Genomic DNA, 20,648 nt, shown 5'->3' with positions numbered 1-20,648 from the left:
AGCTGTATGCTTGTCATTGTCACTTGGAAATAAAGGCGTGCAGTCCATTTATGCCTAAATATTTATTTTATAATATCAGTGATTATATAGGCATCTGATGTCACACTCATGCGCTCCCAAATCATCTCACCAGTGCGCTCGCATAACAAGGCCAGTAAAGCACTGTTTGATTAACCCATTTTGACCTGAGATCAGATTCTAAAAATGTCTTCTACATCCTGACAGTTTTCTGAAAAAGCTATGTTTCTATGTCAGTGGTTCTTCGATTTTTCAAAAATAGCAGATATACAAGCTCAGTAGCAGATAGCAGATCTACAGAGCTTGTAGATCTGCTATTTTTCAATAGCTAAAGCATAACATAATGCCAACACCAAAAGGGGTTCCCGCCCAAAATGGGATAAGCACAAACTAATACATTGTAAACATGTTATATTGTTTTTAATTATTGCGTGATATTAATTGCTTGTAAAGTTGGAAATCTACCTTTTTTCTTTTTTTTTACCATGCCATACAGTTTTATATTAACATTTTAGGAGTGAATACATATGCTTAGATGCCTGTGACAGCATGTCAGCAGTTCAGACAATGCTGCTCCGCTTGTGTACGACAGAAAAACAGGTGAGGACAAAGCGTACGACAGCTCCCGACCCAACATGATTTTTGTCCTGGCACACGTTCAAGTTAAAGGTTTTGTGGAAATGGTAAATGCCTGAGAGAGTATTGCACCACATCTTCCTACGTAGTAATGTCAAAGTTGACTCACCAGTCTCCTCTTCCTGTTCATCTTTAATCTGTGGAGGTTGTGGTTCCTCCTGGACCAGACTGGATCTCCTCTCCTGATGTTGTGGAGGTTGTGGTTCCTCCTGGACCAGACTGGATCTCCTCTCCTCATATTCAGATGAAACCTCTTTACACACAGACAGGAGGGGAGAGAAGGTAGCATCAGCAGAGCAACTCAAAGATGACATTTATTCTCCTATTCGTTTTGTCAGGATAACCATCGTTTGTCTCGAGTCTCTTCACAACGCCTCGCAGAGCAAGGTGTTGCGAGTAGAGCCCGACATCGGTCTCACCGATGTATCCATCATTTTTGGCACCGATGCAGACATTATTTCACCGATGCGTTTATCATTAATGTAACCTACACATGTATTTTAGAATGTAATATGCCCTTGAAAAGCGCTCTTTCGGTTTAATATTAATTTCTTACAGCTGCAGAGAATGGATTTAAAAAGGCTCTGCGTGCTGTGCCTCTGGAGCCTAGCTGCAGCAGAAAACCCTGCCCTGCGAGTGACTGTCATAAATGGAAGTCCAGCTGTCATTCCGGACCCCTCGCCCTGAGAACTTTTACATGGATTTACAAATTGCCTTCGTTTTGTCTAGTTTTCCTCTCCTCTTATGAAATCCCAAACTTTTCCAAACAAAGGATTTAAGACGGGACCCACCGCTATAAATAGTCTCTCCTGCCTCCATGCTGATACTCGTTTTTGCCGTTTTCTTTCATGTTGTGTACGGCTGTATGCTATTGCAGTTTTCTTTCATGTTGTGTACGGCTGTATGCTATTGCAGTTGTTTTCTTTCATGTTGTGTATGGCTGTATGCTATTGCAGTGGTTTTCTTTCATGTTGTGTAAGGCTGTATTCTATTGCAGTTGTTTTCTTTCATGTTGTGTACGGCTGTATTCTATTGCAGTTGCTCATGCGGTGTAGCTTCTGTGTTCTGTCGCATAGTTGCGTGCTAGCGTCATAAGCACGTGCCACTTTCCTGCGCAGGAAGTAGCAGATCTACAAGTTGTCTACCCATCGCAATGCATGGTGTTGTGGGCTTGTACATATGTGTTTTTCTCGCAGTTACTGCAGTTGAATCGATATATAACTTTAGGATCGAACCAACGTCCGATACAGACGCTATATGGACCGACAAGATGGTGGAGGTGAACGGAACACTGCCCCCCCCCCCCCTCCCAGCATACTGTGGCCTTTACTGTTCCTAATATATGTTAACGACATGACTTCAGCTTTTGACTGCAACTTGTTCCTGTTCGCAGATGACTCAGCACTGCTGGTCTCGGACAGAAACAAACTGCATGTTGAAAAGACCCTCAGCTCTGAACTCGGTAGAATCTGCACCTGGCTCGCTGATAACAAACTATCCTTACACCTGGGAAAAACTGAATCCATTCTCTTCGGATCAAATAGTCATCTCAGCAAGGCAGATGGCTTCTTGGTTAGAGTGGGTGACAATATTATCACACGAAAAGATCAAATTACCTACCTAGGTTCCATCCTGGAGGCCAATCTTTCCGGTGATAAAATGGCCACCAACGTAATCAAAAAAGTCAATCAAAGAACAAGATTCCTTTACAGGATCTCCTCACTGGTCAACAAAAACACCTTGAAGACCTTAACAGGAGCCCTCGTACAAGGTTTCTTTGACTATGCATCCACCTCTTGGTACCACAGCACCTCAAAGGCCCTTAAAACAAGGCTCCAGACCTCCCAAAACAAACTGGTCAGGCTCCTACCACCCCCCGAACCCACCTCACCCCTGCCCACTTTGACAGGCTGGGATGGCTTAGGGTCGACGACAGTGTACAGCATCTTGCAATGGGTCGTGCTGTAATGTACTGTAATTCTGCAAACTGTTAATAAATAATACACGCTCTTTCAGTTTGATAATAATAATTTTCTTACAGCTGCGGAGAATGGATTTAAAAAGGCACTGCACGCGCCTTGCCTGTGACTGACCATTTATGCCAAATATCTTCATAGCTAAACATGATTATGGGTTCAAACTTGTTGTGCTTAGGGCTGCACGATTTTGCAAAAAAAAATAACCTAGATTATTTTCTCTGAAACCTCGATTTCGGTTTCAATGTCGATTATTTTTCAGTAAAATAAATAAATTGTCTCAAAATGCGTTTTATTTTTAAATGCAAACTAATGTGAATTTTCCTATTGGAATAAAGTCCAAATCCCTGGCTACAAGACAAATATGCCTTAAAACATCACACTTGCCCTCTATGAATAAAAATAAATAAAAACATCAATATGTTATTTCTTTCATAAATTGAGAATGTTTCAATCAATAGGGACTGCTCCCATCGCAGGTTGATATATGTCCATGTGTGGTCCAGCCCTAGCTCTGGTCCATAGCCTTAAGCAGTAAGGCTATGGACCAGAGCTAGTCCAGCCCTATGGAATGCATATGGTAATAAAAACAACTTAATACTTCCTAAGAATAAAATGAGCATCAAAGCAATATTTAAATACTTTTTATTAACATGTGCATGCCATGCATTCCCTGGGGCTGGACATATGTCATATGACATCCTCAACTTGCGACAGGAGCAGTTCCTATTAGAACTAGAAAGATAAACAGTGTACACTACCCAACTTTATTTTATTAAAGAAATAAAAAATATTTAAGGTGTTTTTATTGTTAGTTATAGAGGGCAAGTATAGTGTTTCAATGCATATTTGTCTGGCCAGGGATCCTTTTAAACAAAGAAAGGTAAATCCCCTTTGGGATTAAACAAGTGAAAACGTTTACAAAATATGTCCAAATTAATTCTTAAAAAATAGCCAATTTAATGTTTAGGTGCCCACTCTTCCTGCACCCTTTTGCAATGTGAAATGCCACTGAATCTGTAGGCCTAATCCTTTTTAATTTTGATTCTGTCTCGTATATGGGCCATGTGAAAAATAATGATGCCACATCTCTTTTCAACTTGTGACAGCTGATGCTTGTACTGTGAAGGCAAAAGTTTCTGAACGTCTCATCCTCCATTTTTACTCGTGCTGAAAATAGCCAATCTACTAGCTCACAGCGTGTTGTGGAGGCGACACGTCGTGACTCGCTTGCAAATCAGCAATTTTTTACCACGCTGATGCAACAGGTCGTACGGCGAAACCTAAGACAGGGTTCCCCTTTGTTTTTAGCCGCGACGACGTACAGAGACACACATGGCTATTGGCTCCTCGATGCAAAATAAACAGTGTACACGACCCAACTTTACGATAATAAGGGACAGTAGATCGGGATCAAATATTGTTTTGGAAAAGATAAAGTTATAATTTGCCTCTTGTCCTAATGTAGAGATTGTGTAAAACTGGCTTCAGTTGTGTCATGACAAGTGTTGGAGACAGTTTTGTTTTATTTATTTGTTTCCCTTTCGTTTTCATTTTCATATAACGGTATATCAAATATTGTTTTTTGAAAAGTTATAATTTGGATTAATAGTAGCCCCCACATTTAATTAGAAACTTAAGTAGGCCTATGTCATGTCAATTTAGTGAGCCTCTTTGCACTTCCCCCTTCAAAGTAAAACCTCCTCTGCAGCGATTCTGGAACAGTGAATTGTAACTTGTATTTTATTTTAAAAGGCAATGTGGGGGAGGAAGTGGGGTAGCCTGTTTAAGGTCTCTTGGCATGCCTTTTGAGAACAATGGAAAATGTTTGATGAGGCTGGGAAGGCATACAGTATTTTATCTTATTTCATACCTTACTAGCATACTCATTTATTTGATTTATTTATTTTGTAGCTATTCATTTGACCTTTTCAGTTTGATTATTCAAGTAGACTTTTGTGGAACATAATAAATAGCTTAATGTTACTTAAGCTAAGCTGGTGTTGTTCAGAATCTACTAACCTGCAGTGTGTAGATCGATGTCCATATCAAAATCAATGTCCAGCAGTTTGTTTTGTGTCTCCAGCAGAGTTTGTAGTGTCTCCATCTCTCTCTGGAAGAGGTTGACCATGAACTCTCCCACCGCGCTGAGGCGTTCCAACACAAACACTCTGACGCTAAGCTCCACACTACAAACATCAGCAGCGCCACGCTGTTTGTCCACAACAAACAATATCTCCTCTCCCACCGCCGCTAGCTGTTCATTTATCTTCAGCCGTACAGACTCCATTTGACGCTTTTCACCTCCTTTAGGAGACATTTCCACCAAGCTTTCTGTTCCTACTGTAATATAGAATGTGTAATAAAGGCACAAACATCAACAATTCCCGAGAGACACGACAACATGTTTGACTTCTTCAACAGCGGCCATCGCCGCAATGGAAAACTAGACGCAGGCACGCAGCCACGTTACGTTGTGCAAACAAGCACTTCCGGGTCAAATGTTCCCACGCATGCGCACCAAAATAATCCAGGCACTGTTGCCTTAATGCCTTTCGCCCTCTGGTGGTGGAGGTGTGTAACTGTGATAGATAGATAGATAGATAGATAGATAGATAGATAGATAGATAGATAGATAGATAGATAGATAGATAGATAGATAGACGATCTACAACCTCATGTTGCGGTGTGACACGCTTTGAGCTTGTAGATCAGCTTTTATGCACTTTTGACAATTTTAATTCATGATGCAGATATTAAAAGGAAAAAGTACTTTGTAATTTTCTAATTTTGAATACTTGAGTATGCGTACTTTGTCCACCACTGATGACTGGACACCAACATCAGGGAGTCTAAATTAGTACCTATTAGTAAGTAATTACCTAGTAATTATTACTGGCGGTTCATGAGCTGGCAGTTCATGATCTATAGCTGTTTTTCAATTGAGTGCTATAGCGCCACCCTTTGGCCAATGGTTGTGGGCTTTGTGTCTAAGCAGGGTGACATAGCCCTCTACCATAATGCCACATTTCGTAAAAAACAACTGCATAGTTTGGCCTGGAGTGCGTAATATTTTAACATCCGTCCTGTTCCGTTTACCGTCCTGCTCCCGTCCACTAAAATGACTTCCGGTTTGCCATCTACTGCTAGCCAGGGTCAGAGGTCAAACTGCTACTGCTTGCTATATGATGAATTCCTGTTCTGTTCTGTAACTATATAGAAGTGTCTATTTGTACGTCTCTAAATGTTTTGATGAATTGAACAATGTGAGTAGTATGTAGAGGCATTATATACAGACCGGAAGTCGGATTAGGGGTATTCTCAAACCTAAGGCACTATGGGCGTGGCCTAACCCTTTTTCCGATGACGTCATCATATTGATCCTGTTTGGGGGCACTTTGCCAGTTTGGCCGTTAGGGTCAGCATTGTTATCTTTGGCAATCATTGATCATCTGGTTCAAACTATTTTGCCATCAAGATTATTTAGACCATAAGTCTATTCATTAATCAGTGAAACTAATTCTCGCCTCCTTTGTGGCAGTTGGTTCTGCACAGACTGTGTGTGTGTGTGTGTGTGTGTGTGTGTGTGTGTGTGTGTGTGTGTGTGTGTGTGGGTATTGATTATGTATGCTAGGATCCAACCGAGCTGATCGTATTGATTTTGCTGGGTGTGTGTGTGTGTATTGCTCTTACTTCCATTTTTGGGAAAATGTTTTGAATGAGTTATAAGCAGACAAATCATAGCGATGGTTTCTAACAGCTTAGATCATCTTCAGTTTGGTTATAAAAGTCAGAGAGGAACTGATTATGCAACTATCAGCCTGCTTAACCCCTTGTCAAACCAACTCTAAGTCCCCATCTTACTAGGCCAGGGTGCTTTTTATTGATTTTACGTTTCCTTTCAACAGTATGCAGATAGACACCGTTCTGCAGAGACTCATTGACATAGGGGTAAATGGTGGTTTTGTCCATCTTGTCAGATACTTCCTGTCTGACCGTCCTCAACAGGTCCGTGTTAATGATACTCTGTCCGACATCATTGTGGTTAACACCGGTGCTTCACAGGGGACTATCTTATCCCCCTTACTTTTCTCATTATATACAAATGTATTCACTTATACCAGGGTTTTTCAACTGATTTTGACCCACAGACCACCATTCTTCTGACTAAGAGCAACCTGGGGACCACCACTATTGTGTCAGGTGGGCTGACCACCCGTCCCGCATCTCTTGGGACAGTCGCGAAATAGCACATTTCACTCAGTTCAAGTCATCCCCCAAATCAAAAGATATGGGAAACTAATTTTTGCATCCTCTGTGTGTGTGTGTGTGTGTGTGTGTGCAGGGGTATGCGTTTGTATGCATGCAGGCCTACCTCATCCTTTCTACCAGTGATCCTTATCTTTATGACCCAGTCGGCATGGTGATATTGATTCTATGGGTGTGTGGGACCAGGCATAGCATGTGTGGGCATATTGCACCCCCCTTCTTCTGAGCAGGCTATGGGATAGGGGTATTGATTCTATGTGGACCCTGTCACGGCTGTGTAGCATTGTTAAAAATTGTGTTCACCCCTAAACGTGTGACAGGCTGTGATATAACAGGCACCTATGGGGTGTTTAAGGTAAAGCATTTAGGCAGAATATAGGAGGGTTATAGATGATGTATGTTTAAAAAGTATAATTGATATGATATTGGGTTTTTATTTTAGACCATTGGATTTAGTTAAGTAGAGTTCAATACACATCTTTGGACGTGACTAGGTTCTTTATCAGTATTATATAATATTACAGTTTATTTAGAGTATAAGGCTAGTCATTAACCAATGATACCAATTTTCACATGGTTTCTAAACTTTGAAAGTGTGACGATGTGTTAAGGCATAATGTTGCAAAAGTACCAGATCTTCATTTCCCACAATATGCCAGGCGTACGAGTCTCCACATGATCTATGTCCAATACTAATATTTCAGCAGATCTCCAACTATAGCCCTCTGTTTCTGTATCTTTCACTCGGTATTGCACCAGGTTGAGTACGATAGATACCTACCATTTTATAAATGGTTCTGTCTACCTTCATTGGTTTGCTTTTCGTCATGCCTCTACCAACTAGGATCCTATGACATCTGTAAATCAGACAGTTAAATCAATAAAAGACGAATGAATGTTGAATGAGTCCAGACATTTATTCTTGAAGTAAATGTGCTAGTAAACACATGAATATAGGGTGTTTGTATCCTTGATGTAGTATCGATGTCAGTAATATGATAGAATCAAATACTGTTTACTGTGAATAAGTTCATGTGGTGAATATATTCTATACATTTAGGGGTTGTCTGGACTCATGCACTGAAACACATTATGTTTCGGGGGTATGTGGTGTACGATGTTTGTGTGTACATGTGTATGTGTGTGTGTACTGTATCTGATGTACGGGTATGGGTGTCTGTGTGTATGTGTGTGTGTGTGTGTGTGTGTGTGTGTGTGTGTGTGTGTGTGTGTGTGTGTGTGTGTGTGTGTGAGGGCTGATGTTCAGGTATCCTCAGACATGTTTGACCAACTTGAGCTGTGATGGTGGCAATAATATTGATTGGTATACGATTACTTAGATCGGTGTATACAATGTGTAATACAGTACATACTTACATAGACTAATTAGTTAGTTTTTGTTACCATCCCGCAATATTTGACTTTTGATTTGGATATAATTTCACTAATTGGAGGCATCGTTGGTGGAATCCTAAAGGGTGCATATCTATATGCCACTATACGGGACTGTCCCTGTTTGCCACATGTTTAAAGTAATCACGTATAGCATATTGACGTAACCTGTATATTCATGCGTATAATTTCCTGTCAACTAACATTAGCACGCATTCATACTAGTTTTAAGTATATATGTACGATATACTTAGATTTTTTGCATGGTTCAGGTTGTCTTAATGGTTTGTTTTAATGTATGACTTGGATTATTTTTGGTATGTGCTGGTGTGTATGGTGAATTTTGCATGGTCCAGGTTGTCTTAATGTCTTGTTTAATGTATGACTTGTATTATTTTGGTACGTGGTGCTGTATTTTGTGAGTTTTGCATGGTTCAGGTTGTCTTAAGGTTTTATTTTAATGTATGACTTGGATTATTGTGGTAGGTGGTGGTGTATTTTATGGCATTTGCATGGTTCAGGTTGTCTTAAGGTTTTATTTTAATGTATGACTTGAATTATTTTGGTACGTGGTGGTGTATTTTGTGAGTTTTGCATGGTTCAGGGTGTCTTAAGGTTTTGTTTTAATGTATGACATGTATCATTTTTGGTATGTGGGGGTATGGTTTGTGACATTTCCATGGTTCATGGTGTCTTAAGGTTTTATTTTAATGTATGACTTGGGTTATTTTGGTACGTGGCGCTGTATTTTATGGCATTTGCATGGTTCAGGTTGTCTTAAGGTTTTATTTTAATGTATGACTTGAATTATTTTGGTACGTGGTGGTGTATTTTGTGAGTTTTGCATGGTTCAGGGTGTCTTAAGGTTTTGTTTTAATGTATGACTTGGGTTATTGTTGGTATGTGATGTGGTGTTTTGTGACATTTGCATGGTTCATGGTGTCTTAAGGTTTTATTTTAATGTATGACTTGGATTATTTTGGTACGTGGTGCTGTATTTTGTGACATTTGCATGGTTTAGGGTGTCTTAATGTTTTGTTTGAATGTATGACTGATATTATTTTGGTACGGGTGGTGTATTTTGTGAACTTTGCATGGTTCACGTTGTCTTAAGGTTTTGTTTAATGTATGACCTGCATTATTTTGGTATGTCACAGTATGTTTTGTGAATTTGGCATGGTTCATGCTGCCTTAATGTTTTGTTTTAACGTATGAGTTGTATTATTTTGGTACGTGGTGCTGTATTTTGTGACATTTGCATGGTTCAGGGTGTCTTAAGGTTTTGTTTTAATGTATGACATGGATTATTTTTGGTATGTGGTGTGGTGTTTTGTGACATTTGCATGGTTCATGATGTCTTAATGTTTTGTTTTAATGTATGACATGGGTTATTTTTGGTATGTGGTGTGGTGTTTTGTGACATTTGCATGGTTCATGGTGTCTTAATGTTTTGTTTTAAGGTATGACTTGGGTTATTTTTGGTATGTGATGTGGTGTTTTATGAGTTTTGCATGGTTCATGGTGTCTTAAGGTTTTTGTTTTAATGTATGACTTGGGTTATTTTGGAACGTGGTGGTGTATTTTGTGACATTTGCATGGTTCAGGTTGTCTTAAGGTTTTATTTTAATGTATGACTTGGATTATTGTGGTAGGTGGTGGTGTATTTTATGGCATTTGCATGGTTCAGGTTGTCTTAAGGTTTTATTTTAATGTATGACTTGAATTATTGTGGTAGGTGGTGGTGTATTTTGTGAGTTTTGCATGGTTCAGGGTGTCTTAAGGTTTTGTTTTAATGTATGACTTGGGTTATTGTTGGTATGTGATGTGGTGTTTTGTGACATTTGCATGGTTCATGGTGTCTTAAGGTTTTGTTTTAATGTATGACATGGGTTATTTTTGGTATGTGATGTGGTGTATTTTGTGACATTTGCATGGTTCAGGGTGTCTTAAGGTTTTATTTTAATGTATGACATGGGTTATTTTGGTAGCTGGTGGGGTATTTTGTGACATTTGCATGGTTCAGGGTGTCTTAAGGTTTTGTTTTAATGTATGACATGGATTATTTTTGGTATGTGGTGTGGTGTTTTGTGACATTTGCATGGTTCATGATGTCTTAATGTTTTGTTTTAATGTATGACATGGGTTATTTTTGGTATGTGGTGTGGTGTTTTGTGACATTTGCATGGTTCATGGTGTCTTAATGTTTTGTTTTAATGTATGACATGGGTTATTTTTGGTATGTGTGTGGTGTTTTGTGACATTTGCATGGTTCATGGTGTCTTAATGTTTTGTTTTAAGGTATGACTTGGGTTATTTTTGGTATGTGATGTGGTGTTTTATGAGTTTTGCATGGTTCATGGTGTCTTAAGGTTTTTGTTTTAATGTATGACATGGGTTATTTTGGAACGTGGTGGTGTATTTTGTGACATTTGCATGGTTCAGGTTGTCTTAAGGTTTTGTTTTAATGTATGACATGGGTTATTTTGGTAGCTGGTGGGGTATTTTGTGACATATGCATGGTTCAGGGTGTCTTAATGTTTTAATGTATGACATGGGTTATTTTTGGTATGTGATATGGTGTTTTGTGACATTTGCATGGTTCAGGGTGTCTTAAGGTTTTGTTTTAATGTATGACATGGGTTATTTTTGGTATATGGTGTGGTGTTTTGTGACATTTGCTTGGTTCAGGTTGTCTTAATGTTTTGTTTTAAGGTATGACTTGGATTATTTTGGTACGTGATGGTGTATTTTGTGAGTTTTGTATGGTTCAGGGTGTCTTAAGGTTTTGTTTTAATGTATGACATGGGTTATTTTGGTACGTGGTGATGTATTTTGTGACATTTGCATGGTTCAGGGTGTCTTAAGGTTTTGTTTTAATGTATGACATGGGTTATTTTGGTACGTGGTGATGTATTTTGTGACATGTGCATGGTTCATGGTGTCTTAATGTTTTGTTTTAAGGTATGACTTGGGTTATTTTTGGTATGCGGTGTGGTGTTTTGTGAGTTTTGCATGGTTCAGGGTGTCTTATAGTTTTGTTTTAATGTATGACATGGGTTATTTTTGGTATGTGGTGTGGTGTTTTGTGAGTTTTGCATGGTTCAGGGTGTCTTAAGGTTTTGTTTTAATGTATGACTTGGGTTATTTTTGGTATGTGGTGTGGTGTTTTGCGACATATGCATGGTTCAGGGTGTCTTAATGTTTTGTTTTATTGTATGACATGGGTTATTTTTGGTACGTGATGTGGTGTTTTGTGACATTTGCATGGTTCAGGGTGTCTTAAGGTTTTGTCTTAATGTATGACTTGGGTTATTTTTGGTAAGTTGTGGTGTATTTTGTGACATATGCATGGTTCAGGTTGTCTTAAGGTTTTATTTTAATGTATGACTTGGATTATTATGGTATGTGGTGGTGTATTTTGTGACATTTGCATGGTCCACGGTGTCTTAAGGTTTTGTTTTAATGTATGACAGGTATTATTTTGATATGTGATGGTCTGCTTTCTGAGTTTTGCATGGTTCACGGGGTCTTAATGTTTTGTTTAAGGTATGTATTGTATTATTTTGGTGTATTGTGGTGTGTTCGAGCAGGTTGACCATCTGTTTGACCAGACGTCTCCATCAAATTGGGGAAGTGAAACCAAATCGAAAGAGGAAGTACCACGTGGAGTAGTCGCAACTGTCAATCTGAAAGTGCCATCAAACAGAAGAAATCTGATTAAATCTGAGATTATTATTATTATTATTTTATTTTTTTTACAATATGCCAATTTGAAAACAATGCCATTCAAGGTATAAGAAACAAATGGCATTGTTTTCAAATTGGCATATTGTAAAAAAAAATAATAATAATAATAATCTCAGATTTAATCAGATTTCTTCTGTTTGATGGCACTTTCAGATTGACAGTTGCGACTACTCCACGTGGTACTTCCTCTTTCGATTTGGTTTCACTTCCCCAATTTGATGGAGACGTCTGTAATCAACAGCTGGTCAAACAGATGGTCAACCTGCTCGAACACACCACAATACACCAAAATAATACAATACATACCTTAAACAAAACATTAAGACCCCGTGAACCATGCAAAACTCAGAAAGCAGACCATCACATATCAAAATAATACCTGTCATACATTAAAACAAAACCTTAAGACACCGTGGACCATGCAAATGTCACAAAATACACCACCACATACCATAATAATCCAAGTCATACATTAAAATAAAACCTTAAGACAACCTGAACCATGCATATGTCACAAAATACACCACAACTTACCAAAAATAACCCAAGTCATACATTAAGACAAAACCTTAAGACACCCTGAACCATGCAAATGTCACAAAACACCACATCACGTACCAAAAATAACCCATGTCATACAATAAAACAAAACATTAAGACACCCTGAACCATGCATATGTCGCAAAACACCACACCACATACCAAAAATAACCCATGTCATACATTAAAACAAAACATTAAGACATCATGAACCATGCAAATGTCACAAAACACCACACCACATACCAAAAATAATCCATGTCATACATTAAAACAAAACCTTAAGACACCCTGAACCATGCAAATGTCACAAAATACAGCACCACGTACCAAAATAATACAACTCATACGTTAAAACAAAACATTAAGGCAGCATGAACCATGCCAAATTCACAAAACATACTGTGACATACCAAAATAATGCAGGTCATACATTAAACAAAACCTTAAGACAACGTGAACCATGCAAAGTTCACAAAATACACCACCCGTACCAAAATAATATCAGTCATACATTCAAACAAAACATTAAGACACCCTAAACCATGCAAATGTCACAAAATACAGCACCACGTACCAAAATAATCCAAGTCATACATTAAAATAAAACCTTAAGACACCATGAACCATGCAAATGTCACAAAACACCACATCACATACCAACAATAACCCAAGTCATACATTAAAACAAAACCTTAAGACACCCTGAACCATGCAAAACTCACAAAATACACCACCACGTACCAAAATAATTCAAGTCATACATTAAAATAAAACCTTAAGACAACCTGAACCATGCAAATGCCATAAAATACAGCGCCACGTACCAAAATAACCCAAGTCATACATTAAAATAAAACCTTAAGACACCATGAACCATGGAAATGTCACAAACCATACCCCCACATACCAAAAATGATACATGTCATACATTAAAACAAAACCTTAAGACACCCTGAACCATGCAAAACTCACAAAATACACCACCACGTACCAAAATAATTCAAGTCATACATTAAAATAAAACCTTAAGACAACCTGAACCATGCAAATGCCATAAAATACACCACCACCTACCACAATAATCCAAGTCATACATTAAAATAAAACCTTAAGACAACCTGAACCATGCAAAACTCACAAAATACAGCACCACGTACCAAAATAATACAAGTCATACATTAAACAAGACATTAAGACAACCTGGACCATGCAAAATTCACCATACACACCAGCACATACCAAAAATAATCCAAGTCATACATTAAAACAAACCATTAAGACAACCTGAACCATGCAAAAAATCTAAGTATATCGTACATATATACTTAAAACTAGTATGAATGCGTGCTAATGTTAGTTGACAGGAAATTATACGCATGAATATACAGGTTACGTCAATATGCTATACGTGATTACTTTAAACATGTGGCAAACAGGGACAGTCCCGTATAGTGGCATATAGATATGCACCCTTTAGGATTCCACCAACGATGCCTCCAATTAGTGAAATTATATCCAAATCAAAAGTCAAATATTGCGGGATGGTAACAAAAACTAACTAATTAGTCTATGTAAGTATGTACTGTATTACACATTGTATACACCGATCTAAGTAATCGTATACCAATCAATATTATTGCCACCATCACAGCTCAAGTTGGTCAAACATGTCTGAGGATACCTGAACATCAGCCCTCACACACACACACACACACACACACACACACACACACACACACACACACACACACACACACACACACACACATACACACAGACACCCATACCCGTACATCAGATACAGTACACACACACATACACATGTACACACAAACATCGTACACCACATACCCCCGAAACATAATGTGTTTCAGTGCATGAGTCCAGACAACCCCTAAATGTATAGAATATATTCACCACATGAACTTATTCACAGTAAACAGTATTTGATTCTATCATATTACTGACATCGATACTACATCAAGGATACAAACACCCTATATTCATGTGTTTACTAGCACATTTACTTCAAGAATAAATGTCTGGACTCATTCAACATTCATTCGTCTTTTATTGATTTAACTGTCTGATTTACAGATGTCATAGGATCCTAGTTGGTAGAGGCATGACGAAAAGCAAACCAATGAAGGTAGACAGAACCATTTATAAAATGGTAGGTATCTATCGTACTCAACCTGGTGCAATACCGAGTGAAAGATACAGAAACAGAGGGCTATAGTTGGAGATCTGCTGAAATATTAGTATTGGACATAGATGTGGAGACTCGTACGCCTGGCATATTGTGGGAAATGAAGATCTGGTACTTTTGCAACATTATGCCTTAACACATCGTCACACTTTCAAAGTTTAGAAACCATGTGAAAATTGGTATCATTGGTTAATGACTAGCCTTATACTCTAAATAAACTGTAATATTATATAATACTGATAAAGAACCTAGTCACGTCCAAAGATGTGTATTGAACTCTACTTAACTAAATCCAATGGTCTAAAATAAAAACCCAATATCATATCAATTATACTTTTTAAACATACATCATCTATAACCCTCCTATATTCTGCCTAAATGCTTTACCTTAAACACCCCATAGGTGCCTGTTATATCACAGCCTGTCACACGTTTAGGGGTGAACACAATTTTTAACAATGCTACACAGCCGTGACAGGGTCCACATAGAATCAATACCCCTATCCCATAGCCTGCTCAGAAGAAGGGGGGTGCAATATGCCCACACATGCCTGGTCCCACACACCCATAGAATCAATATCACCATGCCGACTGGGTCATAAAGATAAGGATCACTGGTAGAAAGGATGAGGTAGGCCTGCATGCATACAAACGCATACCCCTGCACACACACACACACACACACACACACAGAGGATGCGAAAATTAGTTTCCCATATCTTTTGATTTGGGGGATGACTTGAACTGAGTGAAATGTGCTATTTCGCGACTGTCCCAAGAGATGCGGGACGGGTGGTCAGCCCACCTGACACAATAGTGGTGGTCCCCATGTTGCTCTTAGTCAGAAGAATGGTGGTCTGTGGGTCAAAATCAGTTGAAAAACCCTGGTATAAGTGAATACATTTGTATATAATGAGAAAAGTAAGGGGGATAAGATAGTCCCCTGTGAAGCACCGGTGTTAACCACAATGATGTCGGACAGAGTATCATTAACACGGACCTGTTGAGGACGGTCAGAGAGGAAGTCTCTGACAAGATGGACAAAACCACCATTTACCCCTATGTCAATGAGTCTCTGCAGAACGGTGTCTATCTGCATACTGTTGAAAGGAAACGTAAAATCAATAAAAAGCACCCTGGCCTAGTAAGATGGGGACTTAGAGTTGGTTTGACAAGGGGTTAAGCAGGCTGATAGTTGCATAATCAGTTCCTCTCTGACTTTTATAACCAAACTGAAGATGATCTAAGCTGTTAGAAACCATCGCTATGATTTGTCTGCTTATAACTCATTCAAAACATTTTCCCAAAAATGGAAGTAAGAGCAATACACACACACACACCCAGCAAAATCAATACGATCAGCTCGGTTGGATCCTAGCATACATAATCAATACCCACACACACACACACACACACACACACACACACACACACACAGTCTGTGCAGAACCAACTGCCACAAAGGAGGCGAGAATTAGTTTCACTGATTAATGAATAGAGTTATGGTCTAAATAATCTTGATGGCAAAATAGTTTGAACCAGATGATCAATGATTGCCAAAGATAACAATGCTGACCCTAACGGCCAAACTGGCAAAGTGCCCCCAAACAGGATCAATATGATGACGTCATCGGAAAAAGGGTTAGGCCACGCCCATAGTGCCTTAGGTTTGAGAATACTCCTAATCCGACTTCCGGTCTGTATATAATGCCTCTACATACTACTAATGTGGACCCTGTTGTAAACAAGTGTAAGGCTTAATTGCGTCGTCCAATCACAGTCAACAGTCTTTGTATTGAGTTTGTGCTTAAAATGTACTGTAAGTCTGCAAACTGTTAATAAATATTTCAATCAATCAATCAATCAATCAAAAGCCTGATTCCATGTGAATGCAGCATTAGCCAGGGTCAGAGGTCAAAAGTCAGAACACAAAGTTGTTCCACATCAGGAGACGCATATGTCTATCCAAGTTTTAGTGTTGGTTCAGTCGGTTCATGAGCTATACCTGTTCAAATTCATTTTCAATTGAGTGCTATAGCGCCACACTTTGGCCAATGGCCATAGGCTTTGCGTTCTCACCCTTTGGCACCCCTCTACCATATTGCCAAGTTCCACGATAACCGACTGCACGGTTGAGCCAGAAATGCAATTTATATATTTTTTATCCCACGATTTTTGTAACCCATTTTTCACCCCTGTGTCAATGATCTATTCTAATGTGATCCTGGGCTCTACACACCCTCCGCCAACCTGGGGAGAGCAACGGACTTGAAATCATGCTTCCTTCATGCCTGAGTGTCCAAGTTGCTCCTTTACACCTGACAGGGGGAAGTTTCCCTGGTTGGATGTAGCGCGTGGATTGGAACACGTTATTCCAACAAGTTCCTTTCCCCTCCATCAGGCTCCCCGGCTGGCCAGGGGGAGGTAGTTTAGACCAGGATTACTGCATGTTTTTTGTGAGGGTACCTACCCTAGGCCTAGGGGACACAGGGAGAACATGTGAGGGTACCTACCCTAGGGGACACAAGGAGAACATGTGAGGGTACCTATCCTAGGGGACAAGGGGAGAACGTGTAAACTCCACACAGAAAGGCCCTTTTGCCAACCGCGCCTCGGGTATGGGCACTGATGACGTGGAGGAGGGAACACGCCCCCAGCACCCACAGCGTCCCCAGTGGGAATCGAACCCAGAACCTTCTAGCTGTCAGGCGACAGCACTACCAACTGTGTCATCATGCCCCGGACGCAGCATTTTTGTGGACAGCTATTTCTTATCACACCGTTTATGGTGGTTAGGTTTCCCCCAGGTGTGGTGGAGAACAGTGTTGTTTTTGGCAGCAAATTTTGATTTTAGTTTTACTCAGTCACCTGGAATGTCTTAGTGTTAGTCTAGTTTTAGTCGACTAAATCTACAGTTGATTTAGTCGAACATGACTGTAATTATTGTTTTTTACTTACACTTGCTGAAAATAGCCGATCTACAAGCCCACAACGCTTCGCGCTTGAGCTTGTAGATTGTCTATTTTCAGCATGCAACTAATTGTAAAATGACTTATACTGGATAGGCCTATATATTTAGTCTTAGTTTTAGTAATCATAGCTTAGTTTTCATCAGTGAAAAAAGGTAGTCAACGAACATTTTTGTCTTAGTCGACGGAATCAACACTGGTGAAGATGACGCTGGTGTGCCTGCAGAGTACCTGACTGACTGAAACTCTTGTCACATATGTTTGCAGTGGTAAGGTTTTTCTCCAGTGTGGATACGCAGGTGTGTCCGTAAACAACATATGTCAATGAAACTCTTGTCACAATGTTTGCAGTGGTAAGGCTTTTCTCCAGTGTGGATACGTAGGTGTTTCCGCAAACAACCTATATCAATGAAACTCTTGTAACACTGTTTACAGCAATAAGGTCTTTCTCTGGTGTGTAGACGCTGGTGTCTTGTCAGCGTAGCATCTGGGAGAAGCTCTTGTCACATTGTTCACAATGGAAAGGTTTTTCAGAATCAAAGGTGTTATATATATGGTCGTGATTCACCAGTATCTTAAAGATGGAGTGCCGTGATTTTTTTCCACACTTAAACATGATCATCAGGTGTATTTAGGTGTATATGAGGTATACTTTTTTCAAAAAAGTGTACAGTATTTGTTAAAATGATGGTTTTATGTGGACACACCCACCAGTTCATTAGGTATGCGTGAGTTTATCCATAGCACCACCCACCTAATCCAGTCCCTCCGCCTCCTCCTTTAAGACCACCCACTTGTCCTAGTCCCGCCCCCTCCTTATAAAAGGACAGCCCATGGCTCTGCCCTTTTGTTTATAAAATGGCAAATTGGTGTCTGTAATGTAACAAAAACTCATGTTTTTGTGAATGTTAGAAGTGAACACTTCCCATATTTCTGAGATATCGTATAGGCACCATTATGCACTTATACTGGCACCATCCATGTATAGGCATATAATCCATGCATCCATACCATATCAGATCTGTTTTTTCTGATTTTTTTATAATCATTTATTTATTTCCTCCAATTATATTGACCCTATTGTCGCAATCAGCTCAGCTCATCATCCAATTCGATCATAGTTTAACAGCAGAAACAATTAGTTTGATAGATCATTTAGCCTACAATATATTGTAGGCTATTGATTTCCTCCAGCTAAGCACCCTGGCATTAAAACTGACTGCATTGAGTTTCAGCAAAAGTCGCCATATTTAAAGAAACAAGCGGCCAGGTCCACAAACATAAGTCACAGAAATTGCCGTGAATATTTATGAAAACGTTTCAACAACACCAATCCTTTTAACAAAATATTAATCTGAGGGTCCTTCACATGAACCATTGGTCAAGTCAACCACATCTCCCCTGAAAGTAACTTATATGAAAACAAGCCCAAGTCGCTTGTAATAGCCAGACATGGCAACATGACTTCCAGCACGACACAACATACTTCTAATTCTTGACTTTACAGCCTCGTATAAGTATTAGGACCTTCATACATATTGACTACAACAGCCAACAAGAATGCACACTGTTACACTCCACTCTGTATCAAAGCCCGACCACTGTGATTATAAAAGAAACAACCTACTCCTTGAGAAGAGCATGAGCAACTATACAGCAGAGCAGGTAGGCTATAAGCCTGGTTTGTTGTGGTTTCCTTGATTAATCCTGAGGACCCGACGTGAACATTTACTTGCTTCCAATCTAACGAAAAACAGTCTGCTCTGCTGTGAACTGGTAATGTGTGAAATGACTGTTTGAAAATCTGCCACAGAGCAGCAAAAGCAAACTGGCTGCGCTGTTCAGTTCACACGTGTGTATGTGGCAGGCAGCTCCGCCCACAGAGGTTGTCGTATTTAAAGAATATGTATAGAGGGGGAGGTCCGTGTGTGCGTGCAATATTTTTATGTCACACTATCCGTGTTTACTTCATTTGCCCGTTTGACCGCCAAGGGTTCAGCCTCCAGGAAGAAACCCTAAATACAAAGTTATTACACCATTGGACATAAAAACGACTCCAGGGTGTCTAATGAAGTACTGTCACCCCATAGACACATGAAAAGCTGGAAAAATACAAAAATTGTGGCACTCCATCTTTAAATGATTGGATTCTATAGGCTTAAAATAATTTATATCAATATCCTTTTGTAAATCTCTATGGGGAAACATTGTATATTTTTCAGTGGGTCCAGAAAACCAAGCCCACTGTCCATCCATAGGGTTGAAGCGGTTCATTTTGAAGTGCTTCTGGACAAGACTTGTTTCAGAGTTATTTGGCATGACCACCATGTACTGCAACGTTTCATAAACACTTGACTCTGCATGGATGTATTAGGGGCAGAAGAAGAATTTTCATAAAACTGCAATTTTCATTGACTCATAAAACCTTCATTTTTTCACAAATAAAAATGTACTCCCAATGTTTTACTTTTACTTTATTTGTTTATTTGGACAGGACAATGCATATTAATGGACGTAAATACACCGGATATAGCACAGTTGCTAATGTGCATCCGCAGTCCTCACAAGAAATACAAAACGGAAAACAGACAGGCAAACAGTGGAATACATTTACATAACATTACATAGGGAACACAGCATAAAAAAGAAATACACCTAAAATAATCATGAATGCTTGCAGCTTTGGTTTTCAAGCAACCATTTTTTCAGATTGAATTTAAAAGATGGAAATGTAGCACAATTAATCCCTTATACGCAGAGGAAGGCCATTCCATGCTACACAACCCTGTACTGAGAGGACATTTTGGCACTAGCCCCTCCTATAGGGACACAAGGGTTTAATGTTTGTCTTTAGTTCAATGTTTGTTTTGTAAACGCCATTGACAATGA

The sequence above is a fragment of the Protomyctophum parallelum genome, assembly GCF_964188405.1.
Source record: "Protomyctophum parallelum genome assembly, chromosome: 19".
NCBI classification, from domain to species: domain Eukaryota; kingdom Metazoa; phylum Chordata; class Actinopteri; order Myctophiformes; family Myctophidae; genus Protomyctophum; species Protomyctophum parallelum.
This window is presented reverse-complemented; position numbering follows the sequence as displayed.